Source organism: Myotis nattereri (assembly GCF_964212035.1).
Source record: "Myotis nattereri genome assembly, chromosome: 12".
In the NCBI taxonomy this organism is placed as follows: Eukaryota; Metazoa; Chordata; class Mammalia; order Chiroptera; family Vespertilionidae; genus Myotis; species Myotis nattereri.
In genome coordinates, this window is record NC_138087.1 from 5175239 (window position 1) to 5200748 (window position 25510).

Below are 25510 nucleotides of genomic sequence, written 5' to 3' on the forward strand. Positions count from 1 at the left end.
AACACTATGCCGGGAGAAAAGAAAACAGCTTATTTTGGATTGTTCTTGAAATATTTACTGAGAGCATATATGATGTTCAAATGAAACTTCAGAAAAAACTCTGTGAAGTAGAAGTAGTTCAGAAAATATTTTCAGACCAGCTCTTCCTGTAATTGGCCAGAGCTGACCTCTGAAAATGCTTTGTGATTCACTTGATCCAGAAAACCCCACAAAATCATGCAAATGAAGAGGCTCGAATCTTTGTGTTCACTTTAAGAACACTCATGAAACTTCCCAGGCCATCAAGGGTATGCCTGTCCGAAAAGCCACCAAGTCTCTGAGGCTGTCACTTTACAGAAGCAGTGGGTGCCGTTCCATCGTTACATTGGTGGGGTTGGTAGTGTGCTCGGGCCAGACAGGGCGCTGGGCACAGGGTCGGCGGCCCAGAAGGAGTGCTGAATTGTTGCCGGTGCTTACAATGCAGAGAGCAATGCTGGCCTTGCGGGTTTAGGTGTCGATTCTCTGGTCATTGAGCACGTCCAGGTGAACGAAGCCCCCAAGGTACAGGGTAGAACTTACAGAGCTCCTGGCGGATGACTCCACACGAGCTGTCCTGCCACAGGGGAGGATCCCACTGGAAAAGGGCAGGCGGCTCCTAAGCCGGAAGAGGAGGCTGCACGGGACACAAAGACGCTCCAGAAGAAACCGAAGAAACCAAAACGTATTACCCAGCAGTACATTCAGCATAAAATAAATGCTAATAAAAGTGGCACAAAAATATTTTCAAACCAAAATGCATCAGGGAGAAATAAAAGAAAATTAACAATCAGAAAAACCCAAACATCGAAAATTGCTTAACCTTTGGTTATACAATAAACAAATTTTGTCCCAAAGAGGTATTCAAAATCAGAATTGCCCAACACTTAAAAGCAATAAAATTTTTTAATGTATATGTCAAAACCCATGGCATTTAACTAAGTTGCACTCAGTGGAAAATTCTAGACCCCAAATACTTCCATTACTAAACAACAACGTATAAAAATAAATGAAAGAGGGATTACATTTTATATCTTATGCTTACTTAATTTTGTACTATCTCAATACTAGTGAGATTGGTAGATAATCCACCCACATGTTTGCTCACCATTTGCTTTTCTTCTTTAATTTCTTCTGTTCTATCTTTGACTTACTAGTATTTATATCTGGACTGCTAGTCTCATAGGTTTATGAAGTTATTTATGTAGCTTTCACTACCTCAAGGTCATAAGCATATTTTCTTATAGTTTTTAAACATTTTGTTATAATCTGGTTTAAAATTCAGAAAATTATAGGGAATAATATTGTAAATACCCATGTATCTGGTATACCAATTCTAACACAGTTTAATATTTTGCCAATTTTGCTTGTTTTAAAATATTAAAGTATTCCCTGTGGGAATTCTGGAGGACTGTGTGTCAGTAGCATAGATTAGCTTCTCTTAAGAAAAAAAAAAGAGTAAATAGGAGAGTACAGTCTCCTCTGGTTCTCCCAGGCCACCCCCCCGAGCCCGTCTGGCTTCAGTACAGAAGTGAAGGGCATCTACCAATCACCAGGGATCCAATCCTAATCTGATGAGGGGACGTTTCTATATCTAGACATATTCCAGCTAGGAAATGAGGAAGGTGTGGGAATTAGAAAATTGTATTTTGCAATCAGTCCCAAATGAAGTCATGGATTAGGGCAATAAACAGCATAAAAAGAGAGAGAACCCAACTCTGGTACACCTACACGATGGACTACTCCGCTGCTGTAAAAAAGAAGGAACTTTTACCATTTGCAACGGCATGGATGGAGCTGGAGAGCATTATGCTAAGTGAAATAAGCCAGTCAGAGAAAGAAACATCACATGCTCTCACTCATATGCGGAATATAATTACCAACATAGACTTATGAGCAAAAATAGATCCAGAGACAAAGAAATACTGAATAGACTGTCAACCTCAGAGAGAAGGCGGGGCGGGGGGCGGTAAGAGATCAACCAAAGGACTCGTATGCATGCATATTAGTATAACCAATGGACAGGGACACTGGGGCGGTGGGGGCTTGTCCTAGGAGGCGGGAGTGGTGGTGGTGGTGGGGTCAATCGGGGAAAAGGAGACATGTAATACTTTAAACAATGAAGAAAGAGAGAACCCAGTACCATGTACCTCCGATAGAGACCTACGGCAGCAGTTATGCAGTTATCTTACCTGCCCACATAGAACCTTCATCTGATCAAAGCTCATGCCCCAACTACCAATTTACAGGAAATAGAGGGAACAGAGATATTATCCGTAAAATGTTGACTGTGGGAGATTCTATAAGACAAATTACCCAAATTATTCAACAAAGAAGTGTGAGGAGAAACCAGCATTGGAGGAGGACTCTTAGATGAAAAGGAACGTAGGAGCCATAGCAACCCATCCCAGCATATTTATGTATTTGAATTCCAATTCAGAAAGCTGTTAACAAAACCCCAAACACATTCTAAGATGAGTAGGACATATGAACTCTGTCTGAATGTAACTTTTATGTTTGATGATGGTATCATCTAGAAATACATGATAAAACATTTGCACACAAACTTTTAATATGTGCAGGGTTATTTCAGAATGCTCTTGGGTGAACCATGTACATGGATCATGGCTAAAGCTGGCTTTTATTTCACAACAATATGTATGTAAGCTTGGTTTGTTCATGGTGTTGGCTTTGGGATGGGCTGGTGGGCCAGAGCTCCGAAAGACTTGAGGAAGCTCTTCAGGGAAGCGAGGCGAGGGCATCATGTTTTTCTCTCTACTTTTAAAAGTGTCTTTAAATTTCCATGATGAAAAGTTAAAAAATAATAATCCATGTACATTTATTATGAAGACTTCCAATTTCAGCTCTGACATATAAAGAGTATGGAAGTCAGCACTCCCATCCTCATAACAAGAAAAAGATGGACAACTGGAAAACCAATAGCTTTTCTGGGGCTCAGAGACCTGAAGATGCAGGGTAAATTGCCACTCCTAAATCTGGAAATAAACACAGCTAGAGAGTCACAGCCAATATCTGCTCACCTGGAGCAGGAGCTGGTGGAGTCGTAAGCAGGTAGGAAGACCCACAGGATAATTTTGATGAGAGGCATTGGCTGAGTGTGAGCTGGTCTAAGCATGAGAAATGCCTTGGGGCTGTAGTCTCAGGGGCACCCCATAGTTTCATGTGCTTTCCCTTCGGGAATCCTAATGGTTTCTCACAGTGAAGAATGGAGAAAGATCTCATAACTAGAGCAGGGGAAAGGAGTAATCAATACAAAATATGGCCAGAGTCTTTCTAGGGGGAAAGACTGCCAGATCCCACTGAGGGAGGGGCCCTTCTTTCCTTCCACACCAAGCCCCTCCAGCCTTCCTGTTTCTTGACAAGAAAAATCAGGTGAAACTATAGTTAAGAAGAGTCAGGGTTTCAAGGAAATAGGATGAGAACATGGCAGCCAGGGTAGGGAACAAGCAGAGAAACAATATCTCGCTGTGGGAGAAGCATTTCTGAAGGTCACAGCACAACGACACAGGCCAACTAAAAGCCTGAAACTTACACACAATTACAGAATGCGCACATACTCCTACAGCCACACCAACAGGACTCCAGTGTAATAACAGCGGAAGAGCTGTGCGGAGTAGACTCTCCCTGAGGAGGAGTACTTAGGAAAGCCCACAGTACTTTGATGGTGATAAAAAAACAAAGTGGTGATAAAAAGCAAGGCCACTATAGGAATTTTAAGTGTCTGGCACCCACAGTCACTGCAACATTAGACACAGCTCAACTCCTAGTCACATCAACAAAAATCTTCACACTAAAGCCTATTTACTGCCATTTCTGTCACCCAATACAACATAATACGTCATGTTTTCAACAAAAAGTTAAAAGGCATGCTAAAAGAAGAGAAAAACACACTATGAGGAGAAAAAGCAAGCAGCAGAACCAGAGTCAGATGTGACATAGAAGATAAAAGTATTAGACAGGGATTTTAAAAGACTATGATTAATATATTAAGGGCTGTGATAGAAAAAGTAGACAGCATATATGAGCAAGTGGATTATGCAAGCAAAGAGATGTAACTGTAAGACAGGTTCAAGATGGAGTGTAGTAATAGAAAATAATCTAGCATAAATGAAGAATGCCTTTGAAGCCTCCTCCATACCTTTGAGTGAATTATGGAGATTGAAGACAGGCCAACTGAAACTTCACAAAGTGACAAGAAAAGAGAAGAAAAAAATCCAGAATATTAAAGACCTTTGGGACAATATGGAAAGGTGTAATAAATGTGTATTTGAAATGTCAAAAGGAGAAGAGAGAGAGCACGGAGCACAAATATTTGAAGTAATGATGGCCAAGAACTTTTCCGGATTAATGTTTCACACCAGTCCACAGATTAAAAACAACAACAAAAAAACAAACTTTGAGGACACAAACCAGGATAAATAACAATAAAAACACACCGAGGCACATCTTATTCAAATGTAGGAAACTAAAGACAAAGAGAAAATCATGAGAGAATCCTGAGGACAAGTGCATCTACCTGTAGAAGAGCAAGAACAAGAATTACCTGATAGAAGGTAACAATCTTCTTGTCAGCATCCATGCCAGCCAGAATGGAAATGGTGAAATATTCTAAATGGCAAAAGAAAAAACCCCGACCAACCTAGAATGTTATGTCCAGCAAAAATAGCCTTCAAATTTGAAGCAGAAAAAAGACTTTGTCGGACAAGAACAATGAAAAAATTCACCACTGGCCCTGCAAAAAATATTATAAGAAGTTATCCAGGCAGAAGAAAATGACATAGGCCAGAAGGCCTGAATCTATATACAGAATGGAAGCACATCAGAGAAGGCATGAAAGATGGAAAGATATTGTGTACATTTATCATTCCTCATTGATCTAAAAGATAACTGTTTGCAGTTGTAACAGTAAGAGTGCATTGGTTGTTAAAGCATATGAATAAGTGGGCATCATAGGGAAGAGTGGCAGCCAAAGGGACGGCTCTAAGGTACCAGCACTACCCAGGAAGCAGTGCCGTGTTATTTACAGTGGATTTAGATTAGTTAAAAATGTATATTGTTAATTCTAGGGCCACCATAATTTTTTTTAAGAGTTACAATTGATTTGATAAGAGAGGAGAGAAAGTAGAATCATCTAAAATGTTTAATTAAAAACCAGAGGGCAGAAAATGGTGCTGGTGGGGTGGGGTATTAAAAAAAGAATGTAGCAAGTGCAGCAAAACTACATGATAGATACTAATCTAATTATATCATAAAGCACTTTAATTGGTCTAAGTACACCAATTAAAGACAGAAATTGGCAGAGAAGAAAAAACACACACACAAGAAAACTCAATATTATTTATAAGAAACCCACTTTAATGTAAAGACACAGAGGGATTAAAAAGTAAAGGATGCAGAAAGACATACCATGTTAACACTGATCAAAAGGAAGCCAGGGTAGTTTTATGAATTTCAAACAACTCAGACAGATTATCAGGAACAAAGAGAAGCATGACATAATCATCAAGGGTCAATTCTCCAAAATTGCATAATCTTAAATGTGCATGCAATTGAACAGCAGCGCCTGAATGCATGAGGCAGAGACTGAAGAATGGGAAGAAGAAAGGGCTGCCTCTCCCTTTGGAATTGGAGACGTCAGCACTCCTTTTTCAGTGGTTGACAGATGATCAGAGCAGCACTGTTAATCAAGCGGGTCTAATTTCCCTTTATAAATTAGTCCACCCAAGCTCACGTGAAATGTTCACCACGATAGAACACATTTATCCTGGCCCATATGGCTCAGTTGGTTGGAACATTGTCCACATACCAAAAGTTTGTGGGTTAGATCCGGTCAGGTGTATGGAAGGCAACCCATTGACGTTCTCTCGTTCTCTCTCACATCAGTGTTTCTCTCTCTCTCTCTCTCTCTCTCTCTCTCTCTCTCTCTCTCTCCCTCCCTTCCTTCCTCTCTCTCTAAAATCAATAAGCATACACTTAGGTGAGGATTTTTTTTTTTAAAGGTAGAATACATTCTGGGCTATTCCCAGACCATATTGGAGTTAAAGCAATAAACAATAAAAAAAGATAGCTGGACAATCTCCAGATATTTTGAAATTAAACAACACATTTCTAGAAGACTCCTCAAAAGCAAATTTTAAAATATTTAATGAAATAAGTGAAATTACAACTTCAAATTTTGTGGGGTGCAGCAAAAGCAGAGTTTAAAGAGGAATTCATAGCATTAAATGCATACTAGTATATTAGAAAAGTAGAAAGATCTAAAACCAATAACCAGAGCTCCACATCATAAAACTAAAGAAAGAAGAACAACTTAAGTCTAAGGCAAGTTGAATAAAAGAAATAATAAAAATTAGAAAAGAACTTGAGATTGAAAACAAGAAAACTATAGAGAAAATTGATTAAACCAGAAGCTGAGTCTTTGAAAAAAATTGATAAACAATTTAACGCAACAAGATAAAAGAGAGAAGACATAAATTATCAACATTATAAATAAAATAGGGGACATTACTAATCTCATCGGTATTAAAAGGATAGTAAAGAAATATTGTAAACAACTCTATGTCCACAATTTGATAACAGATAAAGTAGGTCAATTTCAAAAGATACAAACTGCCAAAACTCAGTACAGAAGAAATAGATACATACATAGCCCTATATCTATTAAAGAATTTAAATAATTTATAATCTTCCCAGAAAAGAAAGTACTAGGTCTAGATAGCATCACTGGTAAATTCTACCAAACATCTAAAGAATAGAACAGTACCAATCTTTTCCATAAAATAGAAGCAGAGGGCGTACTTCCTAACTCATCCTATGAGGCCAGCCAGCACGGTCACAATAGCCAATCCAGAGAAAGACATGCTGCGCTGGGTACCAGAGGCTCCTGCAGCCCTGGGCTAGCAGTGCTCAGCAGCAGCCTGTCCATCTTCCTGCACGGCTGAGGGTGGCCATGCGACTCACTTTTGAGCCTGAAATGCAGAGCTCTTGATCCCGACACTCAGCCACACGAGTAAACGTGGGACAGTCACCCCGCCTCTCCCGATCTCTGCTCTTCTCCATGTGTGTGAGGCAAACATCTCAACTTTATTTTTTTTTTTTTTTTATTTTTTTAATATATTTTATTGATTTTTTACAGAGAGGAAGGGAGAGAGATAGAGAGTTAGAAACATCGATGGGAGAGAAACATCGATCAGCTGCCTCCTGCACATCTCCCACTGGGGATGTGCCTGCAACCCAGGTACATGCCCTTGATCGGATTCGAACCCGGGACTCCCCAGTCCGCAGGCTGACGCTCTATCCACTGAGCCAAACTGGTTTCGGCTCAACTTTAATTATAATTTATTTACTAGCCCATTCTTAACTTACTTGACATGTAATTTATAACTATTTTATTCAAAATCCAAAATGTCCATGGGTCTAATTTAGGGTTTTGCATTCTGTTCAATAGATTGATTGCTTTTTCCTCTGTCTTTATCAATAGTACCCTGCTTTCATAAGATACCTAACATCAGGTAGAATTATGTTTGGCTACATGTTACAGAACCCTGATAACAGTTGCTTAACTGGAGTTTTTTATTCTCATGTAACAAGACCTGGGCAATCTGGGTCAGACATGGCAAGTCCAAGATGGCAGCTGGGACCCAGAATGCTTCTTGCTTCCAGCACTGCCTCATGTAGCCTATGGCTTTTCACCCCATGGTCGCAGATGGCTTCATCACCTCTCGGCATCATATCATAGACAGAGCAAAGGGAGATAAGGCAAAGAAAAAAGCTCTATCTAACTGGAATATGTCCCTCTTTGTCAGGAAAACTATACTTCTCCCAAAACTCTCACATGGGAAACTTTACTTAAATCTAATTGGCCAAAACTATGTCATAGGGTCACTTTAAGAGCAAGGAACCTAGGAAATTGGAAATTTTGCCTTCCCAAGTAAATCCAGACTTGTGTTATTACACAAGAGGGGAGAAGGGGTATTGATAGACCACAAACAACGTGTGGTTTACACAGAAAATGTGTAATATTTTTATATCTGTATAGAAGTCCCTTCTTTCTTTTTAACATCTTGGGTATTCATGTACTTTTATGGTTCTATAAGGATTCTAAAATCAAATAGTTAATTCCCACAAAAAAAATTAGTTGAGACTTTTATTGTTATTTCTTAAAATTAAAAGTGAAGTTTGGGAATATTTCCCTGTTTATTAAAATTTTTCCTAACTCATCCAGTATAGATTTCTCTATGTAGATCTTCCACTTATGATATTGGATTTATTCTAACAGATATTAAAATTTTGCTGTTGTTATCTATAAATTTTTCTATTACAGCTCTGTAATTGGTACTGCCAACTGGAAGACTATAGATTTTTATAATCCAGTCTGTCAATCTGACTGAATTACCTGATTGAAACTAATAGTCTGTCAGTTGATGCTGTTAGATTTTTTAGATAGAAGTCATGTCATCTGAAACTCCTGTTGTTATTTATTCCTTCTTGGATGTCTACACCACTTTTTGTTCGTTTTTATATTGACTAAAATCTCCAGCATAGGATTGAGTAAGAGTAGTAACAGGCTATTCTTCATTTTCGGACTTTAATCAGCTTCTAACATCTGCTGTAAATTTTTATTTATAGGTTTAGGTAGTTTACTGGGTTTTTTAAACTATGCTGATTTTTATCATAAGTAAGTGTCACATTGATAATGTAAATTTTGACTTTTAATATTTTACTGCATTGAAAACATTGACAGGTATTTTTCTATTTTTGAAACATTCTACATCCCTTGCATAAATTTATAGTCCTACACCACTTAATAATGGAGATACGTTCCGAGAAATGCATCGTTAGGCAATTTTGTCATGGTGTGGACGTCACAGAGTGGACCATAACCCTAACGAGAAGTCCTTATAAGGGAAAGGCAGAGGGTGACGAGATAGAAGAGGAAAAGGTGATGTGAAGGTGGAGGCAGACGGTGGAGGGATGTGGCCACAAGCAAAGGAACTGAGGATTGCCACAGTCACCGGAAGCTGGAGGGGGCAGGCAGGGCCCTTCCTACAGCCCCGGGGGGAGGGAGCCCCACCTACACCGATTCCAGACTTCCAGCCTCCAAACGTGAGAGAACATTTCTGTTGTAAGCCACCAAGTCTGTGGTAATTTCTCATGAGAGCCACAAGAAACTAGCAAAATTATCTATTGATTTTTAATTATCAACTCGATTTTGCCCTCAGTTTTATTACTTTCTGCTTTTGATTTTATAATCTTTTGAATTTTTACCCATATTTCATTTTTTAGTTTTTAAAAAAGCTTAAAAGGTCAAACTTAACCTCATTTTCCTAAGAGTGTGTATTTGTTTCTCTGTGTAACAGTTGGAAAATGTAAAACTTGGAACTGACAAGGTCAATTAATGTCTTTGAGTTTTCCAAACATGACATAGCTTAACAAGCTCTCTTCTATAACAACCTCAGGCTGCCTTCCACAATCAGGGACCGAGAACAAGTGTCCACCCACGATGTATGAGAAACTGCAAACAGGGTGCAGGTCACAGCCTGGCGGGATGGGATGGGACGTCTCCAGGCAGGAAAATGAGGAAAGCAGTTTATTTGTTGTTCTCAGGGTCGCACAGAAGAGACTGGGTTGCAATGTAATGTTTAACTCCGATTCTGAATCTTCCATATTATCCATATGGTTAGGATGGATGAGGTATTTTTGCAGCTTTCAGGATATAAATAAAATAGTATTTTTGGATTTATGGTGCTTTTTAGAGGGTGCCCAATGCACGCATGCCATATGCCATGCATAATGAGCCAGCTGCTCATTTCCACTGCCTTATTTGATCACTACAGAGCTGCGTGGTGCTCGCTGGCTCTGGCACGTGCCTGGCTCAGAAGCAGTGAGTAACTCCTCCAGAGAAAACCCTTGCACAATAGGGAGTAGGCGTTCCCACCTCTCGTCCTTCAAGTGGACAATTCTGGTTCCCTGAGGTGTCCATTAGAATCAAGCTCCCCCCAAAAGAATGAAGCTCCCCCCGCCCAAAGTGGCAACCTCAATAAAACACCTTATATTGACTTTACCATCTTTCCCTCACACGGATCCCTCACTCCCACTCTTGGGATTATGTCTCAAACAGCCTGCATGGAAATATATTGCTTTTCTAAATGTTTATTGAATAAGAAGTATATAAAACCCAACCTCCCAGCCTTTCCACCACCCTTACCAACATCTTTCCATTCGCACACAAACCTGTAAGAATGTCCATAATGGCTTTGTAATAACCCCAGACAAGGAACAGCCCGCGTCCCCCTGCAGGTGCTGGATTAGCGCTCTGTGGTACATCCATGCGGCGGCACTACTCGGCAGCAAGGAGGAACGGGCTATTGGTACCCACAACAACATGGCTAGGTCTCAAAACACTTATACTGATGAGAGGAAGCAAGAGGAAGCTAGTGATTGCCTTTATATAAATTTTAGACGCGAATGAATCTGCAGGGACAGAGAGGGGAGCAGTGGTGTCTCCGGGCCTGGGCTGAGGGTAGATGGGGCACCGGAAGCCTTCAGGGCTGACGTGTGTGTTTATCATCTTGAATGTGCTGATGGTGTGACAGGTGCAGACATATGTCGAGATGTATCAACTTGTACAGTTTAAATAAGTGAAATTGTTAAATGTCAATTATTCAATTTTACCTCAAAAATATTTTTAAAAAATCAACAAGTCTGTTTTTTCAAAGCCCAGAGAATATTGTGTAAAATGATGCGCTAACGCAGCCTCTGGAAGATGAGGGGTGGGAATGCGTCCTGAAATGTGTTTTTAAAAGATTAAGCTTAGCAAAGGACACTGGAGCCAAACTGAAGGAGACTCGAGTGGCCCAAGCTGGAGCCATTTAAGCCACAAAATAATAATAATAGTATTGGGTAGAGTAGAATGAGTATCCATGAGTCCATACTGATATAAAAACATAAATAAAAATCAGAGAAGTGACAGCACTTCCATAGAAAAACATATATGCCATGTTCACCACTGCGTCCGCCAGCAATTAGCATAATATTTTCTACATGATAGACATTTAATGAATGTGTGTTGACTGACTGAATGGAATAGAAAAATAAGCTCCATTTTTGGAGAGGAATTCTGATGTTCATTATGAAAGTTGTTAAAAAGTAAAATTTGATGATTATTTTGAGGGTAATCAAATTATGGCCAATCTGTAAGAAAATGTCTGAATCTTTTAAATAATCAAGACTCTGTGGTTTACTGTAGTATTTATTTAGAGACAAAGACCCCATTATTTTTAGACTTTTTTTCAGAGAGGAAGGGAGAGGGAGAGAGAGATTGAAACATCAATGATGAGAGGGTATCATTGATTGGCTGCCTCCTGCACGTCCCCTACTGGGGATGGAGCTCACAACCCAGGCATGCGCCCCTGACTGGAATCAAACCGTGGCCTCTTGGTTCATAGGTCAACACTCAACCTCTGAGCCACACCATTTGGGCAAGACCCCATTTTTTATAAATAAACAAGCAAAAAAAAAAAAGGGCAAGTGCTTTTGGAATAAAAAGACTTCCTAAAAGATGATTGCCTTGGAGCAGAAATTTCATTTCAATTCTGTCTTATTTGCTTGTACTCAGAGAACATAAATTATGAGTTATTTCAGTTCTATTTTTAAATTACATTCCTCAAGGCTCATTTCACTTGAAATTCCTTTTTAACATTGAAAGCTAATGTCTAATTCCACAAAATAAACAAAACAAGAAATGAGATACTATAAGCTAAAAAGACAATTCTCAAGTCAATATAGACTGTCTTCATTTTGTAACTATTTCTAATGCTTTAATTATGTCAGTTCTCTTGATTAGACAATCTCCCCCAGTACAAAATGAACTCTATTCTTACGTTTTCATTTCAGAAAAAAATGTAGACTAATCTGTGTCATGAATGACTGCTTTAGTATTGTTTGTAAATTATTTGCTGATAGTTCATTGCATGTAACACCAGGGCCTGTGCTGTAACCTGATAGATGTTTGCACCCTGCTTTTGCTTATGGTGCTGTTGTGGGCAGAACTGTGTTCCTCCCTGAGTTCACATGGCCAAGTCCCAACCCCCGGTTCCTCAGAATATATTTATATTTGGAAATATGCCTTTGCAGAGGTCATTAGGTTACAATGAGGTCATCAGATGGGCCCTGATCCAATATGGCTGTGTCCTTATAAGAAAAAAGTGGACACAGCCACGTACAAAGGGAAGACAATGTGAAAACACAGGGAGAAGACAGCCAAGGTCAGGCCAGGAGAGAGGCCTGGAGCAGAGCCCCTGACCGCCCTCAGAAGAAACCGAACTTGACAACGCCTGTTCTCAGATGTCTAGCCTTCAGAATTGTAGGAAAAATAAATTTTTGTTCTAAAGCCACCTAGCCCATAGTACTTTGTTAAGGCAGCCCTAACAAACTAACACAGGTAGTAATTCTAGTTTCTGTTCCTATAACCAATGAGTAACCCTGAGCATGTGAAGAACTGTGAAGGGTCTAAGATTTCACTCTGCAAGCCAACAAGTTCTCCTGTGAGCAGGCCTTGGACACGAGCAGAAGACACAAGATTCCTGGGTCAGAGACAAAGGGCTTTAATGCTGACGGCAAAAGCAGCAAGTGACCATAACTTCCTGCGCCCCCGCCCCCGCCCCCCATCCCACAGGGCCAACGCAGAGGGTCCTGATGGACACGCCTATGTGCAATGCGTTGCGTTATAGGCTGGGAGCATGCTGAGCATGGGAGAGTCATCACTGTTACAGAGAGGCAGAGGCCTACTCTTTGTCTGGAGGAGACATTGCCTCATCCCTCAGAATTACTCACTGCAAACACAGCTCTGAAAAGAGGCCCAGATAAAGAATGGCCAAGCCCTTGTATTCTGGGCATACCCATAGGAACATGCAGAGGTACTCAGGCCAATTGAAGCTTGCCTCTTCCAACAGAGCTGTTATGTGCTAGGCCTAAGGCTAGAAGAACTAGTGGTGGAGACCAATAAGACAAAAGTTAATTCCAATGTGGAGTATTAAGAGTTGTGTCAAAACACATGGAAGGGTGGAACTCCCTCTATTAAAAAAAAAAAAAGACAATTTTGTATAAGAAAGTAAGAGTTTGTTTCTGAAGTTAGAGGATTTGATAGCTTACTTGACATTCAAAAAAAATCAATAGGAATTATGTATGTGAAGAGGTAGAGGAGCAGAATGAGAGGCAGTTCTAGGCAGCATAAAAAAATAAAGCAAAGGCTAGGAGATGAGAGAAGGATGGTACAATTGCAAACATGAAACATTCAATATATCTGGAACCAGGAACAAAAGGGAGGGTAGTCCACCCAGCTGGAGTTGCTCAGATCACTGTTTGATTCCCTGACAGGGCACATACCTGGGTTGTGGGTTTGATCCCCAGTAAGAGGCATGCAGCAGACAGCAGATTAATGTTTCTTTCTCTTCCATGTTTTTATCTCTCTATCCCTTTCCCTTCCTCTCTCTCTAAAATCAATAAAAAAATATTTAAGAAATAAAATAAAAGACAAAAAAATGGAAGGTAATCAGAAGATAAAATTAGAGATAGGAGTCAAAGCCAGGTCATGTTGAAATCATAGGAAAGAATCTGAACTTTTCATGAGTACAATGGACAGCTAGAGAAAATGGCTTTTGGGTGGGAAGTGTTGAGATGAGTTCTTGATGTCTCTGCTGTGTGGAGAACAGGTTTAATGAGAGTAAGGTTGAAGCCAGTTAGGAGCCATTACAGTAGAACAGGAAAAGGTTAGTGACCAGGAGGACGGAGTCAAGAGATGTATGTACTAACAGAACTGAAGAGATACATAGACAATTTTACAATAATATGTAGAGACTTCAATCTCCAGCTGCAATAATGGATACAATATTAGACAGGAGGTCAATAAAATTACAGAGGCCTTGAACAATACTTTAAACCAGTGGTTCTCAACCTTCCTAATGCCACGACCCTTTAATACAGTTCCTCATGTTGTGGTGACCCCCAATTTCATTGGTACAAATTGAACATAATTAAAGCATTGGGATTAATCACAAAAACAATATGTAATTATATATGTGTTTTCCGATGGTCTTAGGCAACCCTTGTGAAAGGTTCGTTTGACCCCCAAAGGGGTCGTGACCCACAGGTTGAGAACCACTGCTTTAAAGCAAATAAATCTAACAGACAAACACAGAATACTCTACCCAACAAAAAAGGATGCATATTCTTCTCAAGTGCACATGGAATATTCTCCAAGATACACCATATGACACTAACAAGTGTCCATAAATTTTTAAAAATTGAAATCATACAAGATACCTCTGTTACCTCAATGGAATGACACTAGAAATCAATGAAAAGAAAAATTGGGAAATTCTTATGTGGAAATTAAGCAACACACACACTTTTACAATCAATGGGTCAAAGAAGGGATCACAAGAGAAATTAGGAGGCAATCTTACCTAATAATAGACAAACATGTAAATTGACCATCCCTCCGCTACCTTCACTAGCCAGTCAGGAGAGTATGCAAATTAACCCAACAAAGATGGTGGTTAATTTGCATATGTAGGCAGGAAGCGGTGGAGCGAAGACTGAAGGCTCCGGCTGAAGTGAAGGCCTGGGTCCCGGGTGCCCAAGGGAAACCAGTGCCGGCAGCCAGGGGAAGGGAAAGCCTATTGCACGAATCTCTTCGTGCAACAGGCCTCTAGTTAAAAATAAAAACACAACATACCAATATTATGAGATGCATGAAGGGCAGAGATTAAAGGAAAATGTATAATTGTAAACACCTAGATTAAAAAATAAGAAAGATCTTAAGTCAATAACCTACTTTATACCTTGAGGAAACAGAAAATAAAAAAGAGGGCAAACTAAACTCAATGGTAACAGAAGAAGGGAAATAATAGAGATTACAACAGAGATAAAGAAAATAAAAAATACAAAACAATAGAGAAAATCAATGAAACCAAAAGTTGGTTCTTTGAAAAGACTAACAAAATTGAGAAAATTTAGCTAGACCAGCCGTGGGCAAACTACAGCCCGCGGGCTGGATCTGGCCCGTTTGAAATGAATAAAACTATTGAAAAAAAAGACCGTACCCTTTTATGTAATGATGTTTACTTTGAATTTATATTAGTTCACACAAACACTCCATCCATGCTTTTGTTCCAGCCCTCCGCTCCAGTTTAAGAACCCATTGTGGCCCTCGAGTAAAAAAGTTTGTCCACCCCTGAGCTAGACTGGCAAAGAAAATAGAGAGAAAATGCAAATAAGTAAAATCAGAAATGGAAATGCAAACATTACTACTAACCATACAGAAATAAAAAGAATAATAAGAGAAGTCTGTGAACAATTGTATGCCAACAAACTGGATAATGTAGATGAAATGGGCAAATACTTAGAAACACACAAATTACCTAAACTGACTTAAAAGGAAATAGAAAATATTCAACAGACCCACAATAAGTAGAGATTGAATCAGTAATCAAATACCTTCCAAAAAAGAGAAGTCTAGGACCATATTGCTTCACTGGTGAATTCTACTAAACATTTAAAGGAGAATTGACATCCATTCTTCTCAAATTCTTCAAAAAAAGATGAAGGGACACTTCCTAACTCATTCATGTAGTCAGCATTATCCTGATTCCAAACCAGATAAAGATATCATAAGCAAAAATAATTTCAGGCCAATTTATAATAATACAAGTGTAATATGCTAATTAGAGCAGACAGCCAAATGACCTTCTGGATGTTATTCTAGAAGTCCTTCCGGATGAAGCCACCATGGCAGGGGCTGTGGCAGAGGCGGTTAGGGGCGATCAGGCAGGCAAGCAGGCAAGTGGTTAGGGGTGATCAGGCAGGCAGGCAAACAGTTAGGGCCGATCAGGCAGGCAGGCAGGCAAGTGGTTAGGGGTGATCAGGCAGGCAGGTGAGTGGTTAGGAGCCAGCAGTCCTGGGGGCAGCACCAGAGAAGCAAGCTGTGGGCTCTCATCCTGCAGGAGAGTGAGCAGGGCCTTCCTGGGACTATTCCTACAGTTGGATTTGGGGGGTGGCTCCAGGCTTCATGCCCTCCAAACTGATTTTCCAACACTCCTATAAGTTCTGTGAACTGCCTACTATTTTGAAAATAAATGACCATTTTACTTACATTTGCCAGAACTTATATCTGATACTTGCAACAAAATACCCTGAATTACCGTATTTTTCCGTGTATTTTTCTAAAATTGTTAGACTGAAAATTGAAGGGTGTCTTTTACATGAAAGTCCGTGGAGGAGGGAGCCCCTTGGATGTGGATGCGTAGCTGCTCACACCTTGTCAAACAGGCTTCCTCCAATCACGAGTCTTATTGTTACTGACGTCAGCTGATGCCATAATTGGAGGTGGAGGTGAAGATTGTGCAGATGCAACAGGAACCTGAGTGTTCTGAGCCCATAAAGATGTCAAAAAATAAAAAGATAAATACTGGTAAGCGATTGGCTTACTCTGCAAAATTCAAACAGAATGTAATCAGCTGTGCAAAAGACCATGGAAATAGAGCTGCAGAGAGACAATTTGGACCTCCTCCCGCTGACTGTAGGATCAGACAGTGGAGAAAACAGGAAGAACAACTCCTTAAGATGCCAAAAGAGAAGAAGGCCTTAAGAGGAAAACCAGCAAAATGGGCAAACTTGGAGCAGAGGCTTAAGACTTGGATTATGGAGCAGCGCCAGAGAGGCTTATGTGTGTCAGCCACGCTTATTCAAGGTCAGGCAAGAATGTTTGCAAGTGAAATGAACATTGTTGGTTTTACAGGAAAGGCAAAGTGGTGCTTCAGTTTCATGAGGAGAGAAGAGTTGGCCATGAGAACACGAACAGGTTAGCTCAGAAAATGCCACCAGTTTATGAGGATGATCTCACATACATACACAGTGACTCAGAAGACAGCAGTGACACAATAGAAGTTGGAGAAAGTGATGTGCCTGGAACTAACAGTGATGAAGAAGAGAGCAGTGATGCAACAGAGGCTGAATAAAGTGATATGCTGCATAATGTAGTACTGGTATGTGAACATTACCTGCGGTAATTACTAAATAAATGTGTTCTGCTTTATGTTTAAAATATTGATTTCTTAATTTTGGGTTGGAACAGTAGGGGGCGTCTTATACACGGAAAAATATGGTATATAAAAACTGGTCCTAACCTAGATCCTCAGGAAGTTAAGTAAAATATGAGGTGGATTTTTTGGACAATATGTAACGGAAGTAAAAATTAAGCTAGTCTTAGGACAGGAGCTCTGACCTGGGTAGGCAAAGCGTGATTCGATTATCAGCTGTGGGCACGTGGAATAAAGGACTCACTGACGACTAGCGGAGGAAACTGACCGACACTGTCAGAGAAGAGAGCAAAGGGCATGAAGATGGCTCAGTGAAGCCTCCCGCGCGTGTGCGCGGGCACACACACACGCACATGGCGGATTAGTCACCAGTACTGGGAGCCCTTGGCCAGCAGCAGTGACTAAAATTGATTCAGCCCCTAGTGGCAGGTGGATTAAAGGGGACCTGGGGCCGGGTGTGTGTGGGGGTGGGGTGGGGGGGTGGGGGTGGAGGGCATGGCTACCGGCTCCCTTCCAGCCTTCGTTTTCCTGCTCCCTGAGCAGTGGCTGCTGCAGGAAGGTCTTAGGCCTGGGGAGGGGGTGTTTCTGCATTTCCAGGGGCCATGTGTGTGAGTTTTATTCTGTCAGCCAGGTGTGGAGCAGCTTTTAGCCCAGGCCTCACAACCCTGGTCTGGGTGCCTGGAGGACATACACCCAGGAGAGATGCCTCCAGCGGACACATGGATGTCTTTATTTTTAATTTGTGAAATGGATTTTGTGGCAAAGCAAGAATCTAGTCCCGTTTTTGCTGTTTACAAGGGTCCTTCACAGAAGCTCCCTAACGTGCGTGTGGAAGGAGCTGCTGGCGAGCGCAAGAGGCTCAGTGGAGGTAAAGGTATGGGAAGGAAGCGCAGGGGGCGCTGCGCCAGGCACAGCGCGAACAGGAGGCTTGCTCTCCGGAGCGCGCGGCCCAGCGGGGCACATGGCTAGGAAGCGAGTGAACATAGAATTTCACCTTGTGATAGATTCTGGCGGGGAGAACAGGGCTGTCGGGGAAAATGAAAAAGGAAGGCCTCCACTTTAGCTCAGATGGTGAAACTTCTCCGGGGAGACGGTGAGGCTGAGGCCCGAATGCCGGGAAGGGGCGGGGCAGTGGTGTAAGGCGAGGCCCTGGCGCTGCCCGGTCCTGAGTAGTTCTCTGAGCGTCGCTATTGCTCTAATCATGGTTTCGGGTGTTCTTTGCCCTTCTCGGACCTCTGTCACTTCCTCTCAGCAAGATGATTGAAGCCATCAGATGGAATTCCCTTAATTCCATGTCAACACAGCTTCTAATTTTCTGCAGTCATCTATTTCCTTAATTAAACTTTGTATTTTCAAGACAATTGTTGATTTGCATGGAGTTGTAATAAAAAATACAGATGATATCCTCTTTCTCCCGTGGTAGTAACTCGTAAGGCCACAGTGTAACATCACGGCCAGCAGATGGCGTGACCCGGTAGGATTCCCATTTCCGCGGGGTCCCACCTGCTGCTCTTATAGCCCCATCACTTCTCTCCCGCCCCACCCCCTCCCTCAGCCCCGAAAAACATTTCTGTAGTTCTGTCATTTCAAGGGTAAATGGAATCATTCAGTATATTAATTACCTTTTGAGATTGGCTTTTTTTGACACAATATAATTTGTTCTGGAGATTCCTCCAGATCAAGCATGTCAAACTCAAAGGCTAATACAGGCCAGATAAACAAGATCTAAGTGTATGTGGGCCGCAAAAAAATAAAAGTTTAAATTTTCATAGAAATGTAGGTTTATTTTGATAGAGACTTGTTGAATACAAAGGACTGAAATAACAGTCATCGTTCACAAAATAATAGGACATTTTAATAAAAATTAATATTTTCTCTTGAACATTAACTTACCAGACACTGAATAACTGCACACATTAATAAGCGTGACGCAAATAAACCTATTTTTCTTGTTCTCTGAAAGCGAAGTATTTCCTGTTGCGCACATCAAACAAGTCAGTCCAAGACTAATGACGTGGCCATCGGCTGCTAAAATACTTGCTGCTAGTGTTAGTGGAGAGAAATGGTGCGCCTGCGCATAAGGTGCGTAAGGGAAATGAATGCAACACAATTCTAGTAACCAGTCATTAGGGAACGTAGTAGCTTGTTATTAATAATTATGTATAACAGGATATTATAAAATTAAGTTACAGAATTTTTATTAAATCATTTCTTGCATGCCATTATATTGGCTGGGCCGCAAAAACATTTGTTGTGGGCCGCATGCCGCCCGCGGGCCGTGAGTTTGACACGCTTGCTCCAGATTGTTGTGTAGATCCGTCCTTCCTTTTCATTTCTGAGGAGTAGTCCCCGCTGTGAAGAACATCGGTTTGCAGAGCTGGTCACCGCGGGGAATGCCCAGGACGAGTCCTGCTGGGTCGTATGCCAACTGCATGCCTGGGTTTTAAGAAAACTGCTTCTGGTTAAGACTGCCACCTGGCATTTAGGTTCCGCGTGACCCTCGGTGAGCAGGTGGTAAGTGATGCCGTCAGAGGCAGTGCTAATCTTGATTACTGAGGGAGAATGAGGACAGTGTCACCTGGGAATATGGCGGAGAGTTTGATGGACACGGGTTCCCCGGGATGCCCTGTCGCTCCGACCACTTTTTTCCAAAGGTGACTGTCACTGACGGTCGGTAAAGGCAGGGCCCTATGGCTCAGATCTGCCAGGAAGATTGTCTGCTTCAGCCCACAGGTAAAGGGTGGCTGAGGACGATGAGGACAAGGGAGGAAGGACGTAAGGAACTGCTTACTCGATTTGCTCATGGGAACTAAGGTTACAAAGACAATAACCAGAGAAGTCCCTGTGTTTTCTTCCTTAAATAAAATAAAATTGTTTGACATAATGTTGTTTTAAAACCATTAAGTAGAGCGTTCTCCTCCAGTTGTATTGAGGGAACGTATATTGGCGCTGTATACGGTTAAAGTGTACCACACCGTGACTTGACTTACTGGTACATATATGGTGAAATGTTTCTCTTTGTTAGTCTTCTCTCTCCACCTTACAAAGGGCATGTGGGAGCTCCATTTAGTCCTGAGGTTACAAAATCCGGAGGGTGACCATGTTAGAGGAAGATGCAGAGCCGCTGGATTTGAGTGGCACGCCGGGAAGGATAGGGTCTGGGGACAGGAGGAGCGGGCGGAGCGGTTTTGAAGGAAGAGGACCTCTCGAGCAGCTGAAGGGTGGGGCGCAGACACGGTCCACTCTTTCCGATCGCCTGGCATCTGAACCCCTCCCTGTATTTGGGGGGTCTGTCCCTGCTCCCACTCCTGAAGACAAAAATGCCAGACACTCACTTCCAACTCACCTCGCGGCGCAGGCTTGCGTGTGACCTGCGCTCTGTCAGTCACACACTGGTTCCACCCACCCCTCTTCCCGGCTGTGAACTGGCAATAAAAACCAGCAGGCACCACGCAGGCACCACGCTGGTGAAGGTGACGGTGACGGTGAAGGGGCAGCAGTGGTGTCTGCTGTGGCCTCAGCAGCAGTGTCCATGGCCCAGGACCAGACGTGCCGGTGGTGCCAGCAGAAGGGTCTGTGCCCAGCTCCGGCCGCCCTGCTGGCTGGCTGGCACTGCTTCTGGCTGTCGGCTGTGAGGGTGCCCTGATGCTTGCCAGTCTTGCCGTAGGCTCTGCGAGTCTTGCTGTAGAATCGTTCTGTGAAATTCTTCTACGCAGATTAACCAGAGTTGGTTCCTCTGGCTGGCGACTGAGAGCTCTCACTTGCACAGCAGGAGATGCGAGAGGGGAGTGAGGAAGGGGCTGGACTTGGGGCCCATGCAGCAAGGCAGACGGCGACCACTGTCTGAGCTGGTCACCCAGAAGTCACTGTAGGTCACGCTGGGGCGACAAGGAGGGGATTTGAGCCTGCTGAGTGTGCTGCTGTGGAGCCATCCAGATGGATGTGGCCAATAGGCACTGTTAAGGTCCCAGTTTTGGCCATCGGAGAGAGCTGTGAGCTGGACTTGGATTTGGATTCATGTCAAGGGCACGAGGAGCCTGGCTGGTGGAGGAGCTCCCAGGGTAAGGTGGAACATGAGAAAAGGGACAAGGAATTCTGCAGTTAGCTGATGGCGCCTGCCAGAACCTGCACAGGCTGGTGGCCACTGAGACGGAGCGAGGGCCTGGAAGCCAGGCTGGCTGTGTGCTGACCGCCCGGAACCGGAACCGGAACCGCTCGGCGAGGCTGCAGGCAGGGCCCTCGCCAAAGCGAAGGGCAGGTCTTCCTGGCGCCTTGGCTCCCCTGGAGCCACCGCCAGGCCAAGCTGCTGAGTGAATGGAGCTCTGATGTGCAGGTGCTTTAGGGGTCAGACGACGAGCCAAACGGACCGCGCTCTCGTTTCACTTCGGCTAACACGCATTCACCTAGAACTTCCATGGGAGGCGACTGCGGCCCAGAGAGGCCACGTGGTTTGCCCGAGGCCACACGGCTGGCCCAGGTGCCTGCTCTCCATCACACACTCTGCTGGCCTGTCTTCACATACAGGGTCAACCACTCGACAAATTTAAAATACGTGAGATTTCAAATAAATATTGGGTACTGAGTCATTTGTGAGAGACAATCAAAGAATAGACTTATAAATGAGGCTGGATTGAAAAAATTGGTTCAAGTACAAGTTTCAAAAGAAAGTTTAAAGCGAAGTAACATCTATGATTGTACTCAGGAAATTACAGCAATTAGCCAATTACGACAGCTTGCACGGGCAAGCAACAGGCTAAGATAAGGTGACCAGGTTTAAGCAAAAACATAGTGCGCAGACCTGGCAGGCCAGAGGCAGACAAGTGCCCGAGGCCGTAACTGCAGGTGCTAATCAGGGGAGGAATCGCACAGCCCCCCTCTCCCCCAAGGCTGCCTGGCAGGCACTGGTCTTGCAGACATAGCAACCTTGGCAAAGAGCGTGAATCTCCCGCGTGGTGGCCGCCGCTGCCCAGGAGGAAGATGCAGTGCAACTTGATTCCGGTTCTACCTCTCAGAACCGGGGCCTCAGGAAATAACGCAAGCCTTCCAGTTAGACTTGGGCCGGCAGGTGCGAGCTGGGTCTGCAGCTGTCACGTGGGCTCCAAGCTCCTCTGGTTTTAAGTTTGGGACAGGAGTTAGTCACCCTGATGCCAGGCTTATATATCCATTGGCTGAAGTGGGGCATACATGCTTACAGATCTCCATTTTTTAAAATACAAGCCTTTTGTTTAAACCTTGAAGAAGTACATTTAGTAAAAAAAAGTGCAAGTTCCCCACACTCTGCCCCCCACTCTGTGGGCCAGAGGTGGACACCCTCAGTGCCGGGCGCATCTTTCTGGTTTTCTGCGTGGATGATGCCCATTTCTGCCTTTAGACACAGGTGAGGTCATGTGACCATATAGAGCTACTCTTGACTTACCATGTTACTGCCAGGTTTCAACATCAATATGCAAAGTGTACTTCTTCTCACAGGCTGCCTAGTACCCCACTGTATGGATGTGTCATCCTTTATTTAACTACTAGAGGCCTGGTGCATGACATTTGTGCACTGGGGGGGGGGGGCGGGATCCCTCAGCCCAGCCTGCACCCTCTGGGACCCCTTGGGGGATGTCCTCTGAGGGGTCCTTAGTGCTGCAGCGGATGCAGGAGAGGTTCCCGCCACCACCGCTGCACTTGCCAGCCATGAGCCTGGCTTCTGGCTGAACAGGGTGCACACTGTGGGTGCACACTAACCACCAGGAGGAAGCTCCTGCATTGAGCATCTGCCCCCTGGTGGTCAGTGCACATCATATCGACCGGTTGTTCTGCTGTTCAGTTTATTTGCATATTCGCCTTTTATTATATAAACTAGAGGCCCGGTGCACAAAAATTTGTGCACTTGGGGGGAAGTGGGGGTCCCTCAGCCAGGCCTGTGCCCTCTCGCAGTCTGGGACCTCTCGGGAGATAACGACCTGCTGGCTTAGGCCTGCTCCCGGTGGCAGAGGGCAGGCCCAATCCCTAGGTGCAGCCCCTGGTCAGGCTCAGAGCAAGGCAGATTGGGGAGTTGGGGCACCGCCCCCTGTCATGCACAGAGCAGGGCGGATTGGGAGGTTGCGATGCCACCCTCAGTCACGCTCAGGGTAGGGCCGATTGGGGGGTTGGGGCACCGCCCCCTGTCACACTCAAGGCAGGGTTGATGGGGAGGTTGCGGCGCCACCCCCTGTCACGCACAGAGCAGGGCCCATCAGGGGGTTGGGGCGCTGCCCCCTGTCATGCACAGAGCAGGGCCCATCAGGGGGTTAGGGAGCTCCCCCCTGTCATGCACAGAACAGGGCCGATCAGGAGGTTGAGGAGCTCCCCCCTGTCACTCACAGAGCAGGGCCGATAGGGGAGTTGGGGCGCTGCCCCCTGTCACACACAGAGCCGCAGGGCGATCATGGGGTTGGGGAGAACCCCCTATCAGGCACAGAACAGGGCCGATCAGGAGGTTGAGGAGCTCCCCCCTGTCACAAACAGAGCAGGGTGGATAGGGAGGTTGTGGCCCCGCCCCCTGTCACACACAGAGCCGCAGGGCGATCAGGGGGTTTGGGTGCTGCCCCCTATCACACTGATCCCGGTGGCGGGAGGCCTCTCGGCTCTGCTGATCCCGGTGCTGGGAGGCATATTACCCTTTTACTATATAGAATAGAAGCCTGGTGCACAGGTGTGGGCTGGCTGGTTTGCCCTGAAGGATGTCCTGGATCAGGGTGGTGGTCCCCACTGGGGTGCCTGGCCAGCCTGGGTGAGGGGATGATGGCTGTTTGCAGCTGGTCACACACCCTTCAGGGTGCGGGTCCCCACTGGGGTGCCTGGACAGTCTGGGTGAGGGGCTGACAGCTGTTTTCAGGCTGGCGGGTGACTGAAGCTCCCAACCGCTCCTTTTTTTCTTTTTTTTTTTTTTATTCTGGGCCAGCTTTAGCTTTGAGGCTTGGCTCCAGCTCTTATGGCTCCGCTGCTGAAAGCAGGTTTCTGGCCTTTGTTTACCTTCTGTATTTGAAACAATGTTGCGATCCTGCTGGCTGAAGCCCGACGGACTAAAGCAGGTTTCTGGGGTTTTGTTTAGCTTCTATATTTGTAACATAGTTGCTTAGAGTTGCAGCTCAGAGGCCTGCAGCTGCAGGCAGGGAACGTTGGAGTCCTCCGTCACTGAAGCAAGCAAGCCTCATGTTCACTTTAAGCTGCCTGGCTGCCAGCCGCCATCTTTGCTGGCAGTTAATTTGCGTATCGCCCTGATTAGCCAATGGGAAGGGTAGCGGTCGTACGCTAATTACCATGTTTCTCTTTTATTAGATAGGATTGACCCACTGGTATGTTGTTTCTAATATTCTCTCTTACAAAAAGTGGTATAGCCAGTAGCTTTATGGCAAGTACCTCTGCTCACTTATGTGATTATTTCTGTGGGATAGAGTCTGAGAAGTGTATTGCTAGCTCTGTGAGGCAAATTCTAGAAAGTGTACTTGCAGTTGAAAAAGTGAGGGCATTTCAGCTTTTGATACATTCTCCAAAATTCTCCTGAAGTTGGCATCCATTTGCAGCCTGTCTCCCTCACACCCCTGCCAACAGCAAGTGCAATCATCCTGCTTCATTGTCAACAAATAAGTTTTAAAATGTTCATTATCACCGTATTTCCTTCTTTATTAAGCCACTCATGTTTCCATGTTCTTCAAAGCTATTTACATTTGATTTTTTAAAAAATTAGTTATTCATATTCTTTGTCTATTTCACTATTGGATGTTGACCTTTTTCCCCCTGTGGATTTATGAGAATTCAACCCGTTATCTAGAATAAAAATTATAAATATTTTACCCCAACCTTTTGTATTTTAACATCGTTTGGGGGTGTCCTTTATCAAACAAAAGCTGTTTGATTTTTACTTAATTAATTATGTATATGTTTTCTTTTAAAGCCTCAGGGTTTCATGTTATTCCCTAATCCCAAGAGTAGAGACGTATTCCCCAATGTTTTGTTTTAGTAACTTTATGTGTCATTTCATCGCTGGCACCGCTCCATCCTGTGGGAATGCCTGTGCTTTTGGAGCGCGGTGCGGTGACCCCACCACAAGCACTCTCCCATTCTGAGCAGGTGCTTCGGACCCGTTTCCTCACCTTCCATTTTATCCGGCTTCTCTTTGGGGAGACTGGAAAGCTGGGGTTCCGGAAGCAAATGATGTTCTATTGTTTAGACCAGTGATGGCGAACCTATGACACGCGTGTCAGAGGTGACACGCGAACTCATTTTTTTTGGTTGATTTTTCTTTGTTAAATGGCATTTAAATATATAAAATAAATATCAAAAATATAAGTCTTTGCTTTACTATGGTTGCAAATATCAAAAAATTTCTATATGAGTCACGGCACCAG